The sequence below is a fragment of the Echeneis naucrates genome, chromosome 12, assembly GCF_900963305.1.
Source record: "Echeneis naucrates chromosome 12, fEcheNa1.1, whole genome shotgun sequence".
NCBI classification, from domain to species: domain Eukaryota; kingdom Metazoa; phylum Chordata; class Actinopteri; order Carangiformes; family Echeneidae; genus Echeneis; species Echeneis naucrates.
In genome coordinates this window covers 18,780,803-18,788,134 of record NC_042522.1, presented here as the reverse complement: position 1 = coordinate 18,788,134, position 7,332 = coordinate 18,780,803, and the positions used below count along the sequence as shown (strand labels likewise).

The 7,332-nt window shown below is 44.8% G+C and overlaps 1 long non-coding RNA gene across 1 annotated transcript; it reads right to left on the bottom strand.

Moving 5' to 3' along the window:
- Nucleotides 1-314: 314 nt before the first annotated feature.
- Nucleotides 315-2,823, bottom strand: LOC115052411 (uncharacterized). The gene is made up of 4 exons (XR_003841356.1): nucleotides 2,722-2,823; nucleotides 1,792-2,007; nucleotides 591-643; nucleotides 315-512 (listed from the first exon to the last, which is right to left on the bottom strand). It is a non-coding gene; the product is annotated as an uncharacterized LOC115052411 (long non-coding RNA).
- Nucleotides 2,824-7,332: the final 4,509 nt, after the last annotated feature.

The following is a 7,332-nucleotide window of genomic DNA, read 5'->3' as shown; positions in this document are numbered from 1 at the left end:
GATTTTCCTCTGATAATGTTTAAGTGTTATTGATGTGGTAAATGAAAACAAAAAAAAAATACAACACTGAAACAGAGAGAATTATACTGATATAATATTTAACTTCATGTTCGTGTTCATGTGATGCTCTTTTTGTGGAATCTGTTTCATTTCGTGCCTGTTGGGTTGATAAAGGAACAATTCAAACGGTCATGAATACAAAGACTGACGAGAATTTGGAGAACAACAATTTATTATTGGAAACTTGTTAAATTGTTTTATATATATATGTATGCTCAGATGACCTCTGACCTTTGGATTGTCCTTGTAACGTGTGGTAGCGATGAATATGAACACGGATGTCCTGGATTTGCGTTATATTGTGAGGTATACCTAAAATACAGCTTTAAAAAATGTGTGAGGAGATGTACCCGGCACGGTGCCACTGGGTTTGTGGTTGGCTCGGAGAAGAGCGGAGCAGACTCACTGTTGGCAGCAACGAGTCGGCAGCTGCTGCGAGTAACATCCAATTTCTGTGGAGAATCTCAATGTTATCAAAAATCTGTTGCTTTACTGTAACAACACTGGAGCTCAGCACGGACTCATCTCACCTCTGCCACCGTCTCCAGGCGCCGTCTCATGGCCCCTGAGATTCGTCTTGTGACTGTCAAGATATGAAATGATGTTTAAAACTATACTTACTTATAAATGTTGTGCACTTCAGGATAACTTTATTTTTTTATTTATTTTTTTTTATTTTTAACCATACTTCTATGCCGCATTTCTTCTCCACTACAAATTACATTTTTCACTCCCAAAAGATTTTTTCAGTAATTCACTTTTCTGATTCAGCTCAATGAAACACAATTTGATGATGCATTATTATTATCATTGTTGTTGTTGTTGTTGTGGATACAACATACAGCAGAGCTGTAACATTAAAGTAATGTCCACACTGATGCATCAATAATTGCACTAAAACACACATTATTATGAAATAGTTGATTCTGCACGGCAAGTTTTATTAATTTTTTGTGTCTTTTTTCTGAAAACAATCTATTTTTATGGTGTGTTTGAAAAAATTTGATAAATGTGTTTATATATAAAAGTTCAACCAACAATAAGACATTTCGATAACAATAATTACTCATCAAGCACCAAAGAAGCTCTAATTTACCTAAATTCACTGACAACTTGTCTGGAAGTAAACAAAACTGTGTGAAGGACTTTGAGAATTTTATTATAGGCCTTTTCCAACAGGACACTTTTATGTGTTTGTGTGCAAAGACATAAAAGCCCGGGTGGATTATTGGGAGATGAGAAACAGCAGCTACAAGGACAAAGTCAAACGAAAACAGTTTGCAAAAGGAAAAGGAAAGAAGGCAAGAAGAGAGAGAAAGAAGACGGAGAAAAATGAGTGGGTTTGTTGCGATTCAGGCAGCCACACCAGGACTATCATTACCATACATCAGGACAATGAATGAGGCTTTCAGCAAGCGGTAATAAGAATTTGATAAATCATGAGCCGAGAATTAACTAGACGTCAAAACAATGAGAGCACCCTGATAGATGAAGAGAGGGTGATGGCATAGATTTGTCAAAGCAGAGCGTAGGAGAGGAGGATGAGAGAGAGAGGAAGTCCGTACAAGGTCGGGTGACGGGGGGGAGGACGGGTCGGCCGCAAAGAAAACTTTGGAAAAAACTAATGGAAGGAGGAGACAGAGACGGCGAGCGGAACCAAAGAAAACCGCCGTCTGAGGAGGTGATGGAGTGGAAAATGGGAAAGTGAGTCAGTGTCAGGGAGGGATACACCTGTGGAGACACTGCAGACGGCAGCAGCGCCGCTGGGGGGGCCAGCAACTCAAACAAGAGTCAGCCTGCTTACATGATAACATGATAACTTTTTGAAGCGTAAGCCAAAGTCTGTGGGGTTCACCCTCTGGGGACTATGACCCAAGGCTGGGTTGAATGGCAATCAATCCAAAGTTTTGTGTTTGATGTTCAGATATTTGTCAGGATAGCTGAAACCTGCGAATGAAAAAGTAAAAAAATATTGCAATTCATCTTCTGGAGATCATGAATATCTGCACAAGACGTATTGACCGTCAGTCCAATACTACAAAGTCAGTAAATCATGAAAGTCCGAGTGTTTCGAGTCCTTTGGGGATCGAGAAAAAAACATCCAGAATCCATCCAGCAGGCGTTTTGGAGTTTTTCTGCAAACTGAAAACGAGCTTTTTCCACGAGCAGCAGCTTCGACTCTGATTGACGTTTTTTTCATTAACATTCGACTTTATTGTCTGTCTCCCTCATACCTCGTCCCCCCCCCCCCTCCCGCCTCGGCTACACCTCTGCTCGCTGGGTGAGGGATGTGACAGGAGGATGTTTATTTAATGAGCGCAGTCTGGAGGGGGTAATGAAATCTACCCTAACACCATTAACAACCAGGCTTATCAGCTCCTGGGACACACGTCAGCATGCTGCAGCCTTTTGTTCTCCGGCTGCAGGCTGCCACCGACCCGAAGGACAGATTAAGGATCCTCCCGAAGCAGCTGACACCTACGTTGAAAAATTAAAAACTGACCACCAATCTCTGTTTTGGAGTGACTCTCATTTTTCAGCTAGCTCTTTACCAAATAGCTTGGATGGGGGGGGGGGCAGGATAAGAGGACAGCAGTCTGACAGGCTCATGTAAAGTATCTGCAGTGTGTGTTCGAGTGTGGGAGGTGGCTGGTTTGTTACCTGATCGCTCAGACACAATCAATCTCCCTCCATGTTGCTGTAATTGATGTTGATAGATGGACTCCGACTTCTCTTTGTCTGGCCCACGTGCACAAACAAGCCACAAGCCCGCACCCCAGAAATCTCTGCGCGTACGGCAACACGTAGAGGGACAATAAACTGTTTCCGGTCCGTGCGTTTGGCCCTGAGTGCCGTCCTGCCTCCACCCTCCAATCATACAATCTTCCCTGAAAGGCTCATTTGCTGAGAATTACACCGGAGCGAAGGCGCTGATGGCCACACAAAAGCCTCGTAAATGAGCTGTGAGAGAGGCCCATCAGTCATCACGCCACATGCACACTCCCATTATTATTTATGGACATAATTGGCCCGTGTTTCCTCAGGCAGTGACTCTGCACTGATGGATCTGATGATGACTTCACTCTTCAGCCCAACAATCAGAGACAGGGAGGAGGGAAAGTTTCAATGGAAGGGGTTTAAAAAAACACAAAGGGTGTGTTTACACGATCCGAAATGGTTTCACAGCGGGTGAATCATAGACGCCCTGTTGCACAAACTGGGATTTATGGGATTTCTGGCGGCGTAGCGGAGGATGCCGAGGAACAGAGCTGCTGCCAGAACAGTCCGCTCATGGCCTCCTGTCTACCTCGCCATCGACTCTGTCACTGCAAAGCTTTTAATGCGTGAACCTGTTTGCCCTCCTGAACTTCCTGTGTCTTAATTCCCCAAACCTGAATTCTTCCACCACCAGGCTGTTCCAGTCAGGTTCGCATCCAAATGTCTGTGCAAATTTCCATTCAAATCATCGAGCCTTCCCGTCACTGGAGATAAACGTGGTGTTGAACCATTAAACCGCCGCAGAAGAAGAGCGTGATGTAAGCAGGTCATGACTGTGTGACAGCTGATGTCCCCGTTCATTCTCACATTTTGGTTTTAATGCACACATTTCAACTTTTTTCGGTGCACATAAAAGTGGTTTGACGGGTCATGGATGCCAGATGAGACGGCGGTTTCTGCAGTTACGAGTTGTTTTCAGTCCCTGTTGTCTTTGTACCATTTGCATTGTTTCTGAATCCACTTCTCTTCCTCCAGCTGTGTGATTGAAAGCATAGACTGAGTCTTAAACCTGTGCTCCATCCAGTCACCATCGGGGTGAAAAAGAAGGCATATGTGGGAAAGTGTAAACGTTTTCCTGATGAGTTGGTGGTCCCAGTCTGCAGTTTGAAGGCAGAGCTCTGAGGCCACCTTGCATGTCACGCTGTGTCGTCAGTCATCTCAGATGTGTTGACGAGTCCTGTCAGCCTGCCTCCGCCTCCTCCAGTTGGCAGGTTGGCCGCTCGCTGGCAGGTCTGTTTCCCTCTTGTCTTACAGCGAAGGGCAGCACATCAGATAAGTGTGTGTGTTGTTGCGTGCCGCTGCACAGAGCATGCATATCTAATATGTGTGAGTGCCAGACAGGATCAGATCACGTGTTTTTTTCCTCGCTCCTCTGGCCCAGAAAACGCTGACCCCTGATACTGATGATCAGTGTTTCCTCGAGGTCTTTCCCCTTTTTTAATGCTTTTGCTTAAGCGCAGCACTCATTGCGTGCAGATTATTGTCACCTTTCTGACCTCGTTATTACACAGCTGATGGACTCAGACATTTACAGTAAGTATCTGTCCTGGGAAAAGTGTAAGAACAGGTTCATCTAAGAGATCCTTTTACGATCCTTTTAGCAGATTGGTTGATTTATATAAATGAATGAGGAGTGAAATGGATGAATCTGAGTTATTTTATTCATCTGTATTACTTTCAGGCTGAGTTATCGCAAAGTTGTGTTATTCGATGTAACAACGAAATCACATGCAGGAAAATGATGATCACAGTTGTGTTTGAGGGACATAAGCGTCTTTGGTTTGCCACAGACGGAATACACTTGATATTTATGCACCTTATTGATCTTTACCTGAATCTAGTCCGGCCTTCAGTTCAAAGTCACTACATGTGAATGGATGTGGCCTCAGTGGCACGACGGCTCCGGACACTTTGGGCCTCAGAGGAGGAATTCTAAAGAGCCGCTGAATGTTAGTCCAGCACAAAACACCACATCAAAACAAAGAGGACAAAGAGTGCTGAGCTGCGGTTGACTTTTGGCTGGAAAGCTGGAGGAATCCATCCGTCCATCCAGCTTCGTGTGAAACTCTCGTGAAATTGAAAATAATTAAAAGGCAGTCTCCTTCATCTTCAGCAAGAACTCAGCACAGCTCGTGGCTTTGTGGTGACTTGCAGTTTTCCCTGCCGGCCGTAGTGACGGACTTCCCCGCTTTCCTTTGTTTCACAGCTGCTGGACAAAAGCCAGATTTCAGGACTTTGTCTCAATAAGTACGTTTCAGCTCTGACGTCACCCTTCAGTTTGGTCTGTTTCCCCGTAAAGGGAGCGTCGGTGTAAACGTGAACATCACGTTGTATTGAAGACCATATTATCATCAGGAAAACGTTCACTGAGCTGATAAATCAGGGAGGAGGAAGGACATTTTCCCATAGACTTCAACACAAGCTGACTTCTTCTTCCGACCAGAGGAGTGTAGAACTGCAGCATAAAGTGAGACAGGGTCAAACAACATTGCTGAAAAGCCATCTGTTTATGGAAATAAATAGTATTTACTGTAATGTGCATTATCCTGAACCCATTATGACATTAGAGGATGATGAAAGCGGCGTGTAATGTGAGCATACAGCGGATTAATGAACACAGCCTCGCTCTGATTAATGGGCCGTGGATGGAACATGTCAAATGAGAAATAAAACATCTGCAGCGGGTAGTTTCCAAATGATGTAATGATGCTGGAACTCAACCTGGACAGTGGAAGGTGCAGTTGTGTGATGTGGTGGAGGATATTTTGGGTGCAGATAATGCTGGATGACAGAGCTCGGAGAGGGAGCCGTCGGCCCAGAGCGTGCCTGTCGTCTGGTGTTGACAGATGTGCAGTCATAGTCGGCTGGATCTTGGCCGCTTCCACTCACTCAATCATATAATAACAGAGAAAGACAGAGTTGCCTCGGCCACGGATTTCATCACATTCCACTTGACATGTGGTTGTGAGAATTGCCTGAACCTAAATTTTGTTTTTCTGTCTTTATTTTTCCTGCTCTGCCAAGAGCGAGGTGGCTCGAGGGACCGCAGTGCTGGACTGAAATACCTCAGCAGTTAAAGCTCAGATTTCCAGAAAACAGAGTCCCCAGAAGATGAATCCTGTAATAATTGTGTTTGACCTGCCACGACCTTTGTGCTCCTTTCAGGATGAACCATTTGATTGTTTCCCTTTTTGTCCCAAAGATGAGAAACATCAAACCTGCTGCGCTGCATGAATTCAGTGAACACCAAACTAAGATTCAAAAATCAGCCCACTGTGATGACACACACTGTCTGTCGGCCATCTTGGTTTCCTTGAAATGAGAAGAAGCTAGAGCCAGTAGATCAAATGAGACGTAGGCCCACTTTCCCATACACTTCAACAAATCTGAATCCAGTGGATGGTCATTAAAAAACGACCATCAGGGCCAGAGTTTGTACAGTTTATAGTCCAAAATGGAGGAACATTTGTATTTACGCTCTCTCTGACCATGTTGTTGAATCAATGTGAGCGTTTTCTCCGCCCCCTCTCTGCCGTCTCTAAGGCGACGGAGGAAGTCTCCCTGTCAGAATGTGCCTTCTATCCCTTCCAGGAGAGGATTGATGCGTCTGCCGTCACTGTGACTGACAGACTACATAAACAGCTAAATGTAAGGCTCTGAGCTGTCTGCCCCCCCACCACCACCCATCCTCCCTGTGCTCACTGATGTCCCGGGGGCCTGTGAGGGAGGAACAAGGCCCGGGGGCTGGCACTGTTTTCATCCGCCTACACCCCTGATGTAGATACACAGTGTGCAAGCTGCTATTCTGAGCAGTGTGTGTAATTTGGCGTGATGTTCTCACGGCATTAACTTGTAATCTTAATTAATTCATGAACATTTGGGAACATTTTGGAAGCCCGTGTGATGTTTCCACTGATATATCTCACAGGGCGATGTGTGTAATTCCTGCTTTGCGATGCCCAGAAGGCAGAAATGCAGTTAAACACCTCATTTTTATTCCGTATTAGAACATTTTGTGAAACGCTGCTTGTTTTGTTGATTTTGTCAAAGTGAGGCAGCTTGAGTTGTCCACTTCCTGCTTTGGTGGCTCAGGATGATGCCTCCACCTGCTGGTCATGCTGAGTACTTCCTCTGAAGAAGGTCAGTTCATTTGATAAATGTTCCATACCGCTCCAACAACAACAACAAAAATCCGTAACGTTGTTTTCTGAGTGAGCACTAACTTCTACAAGGTGAGCTGCTCGGTCCAGGTGGGCCTGGCTTGGGGGGTGTGGCTTATAGCGGTGACAGCTGCTACTTGTTGTGACGTCACAAAGTCACAGAAGTCCTGACGGACTGTGTTATGGCTCAGTTTCAGTTTCTACACCGAGATCGATCTTTGGTTTATTGTTTTATATGCTCATTATAGATGTTAGAAATGCTTGCCAGATAAATGTAACAGATTTCCCCCCAAAACAAGCAGAGTAGGAATATAAAGCAGCAGTTAAAGTAAAT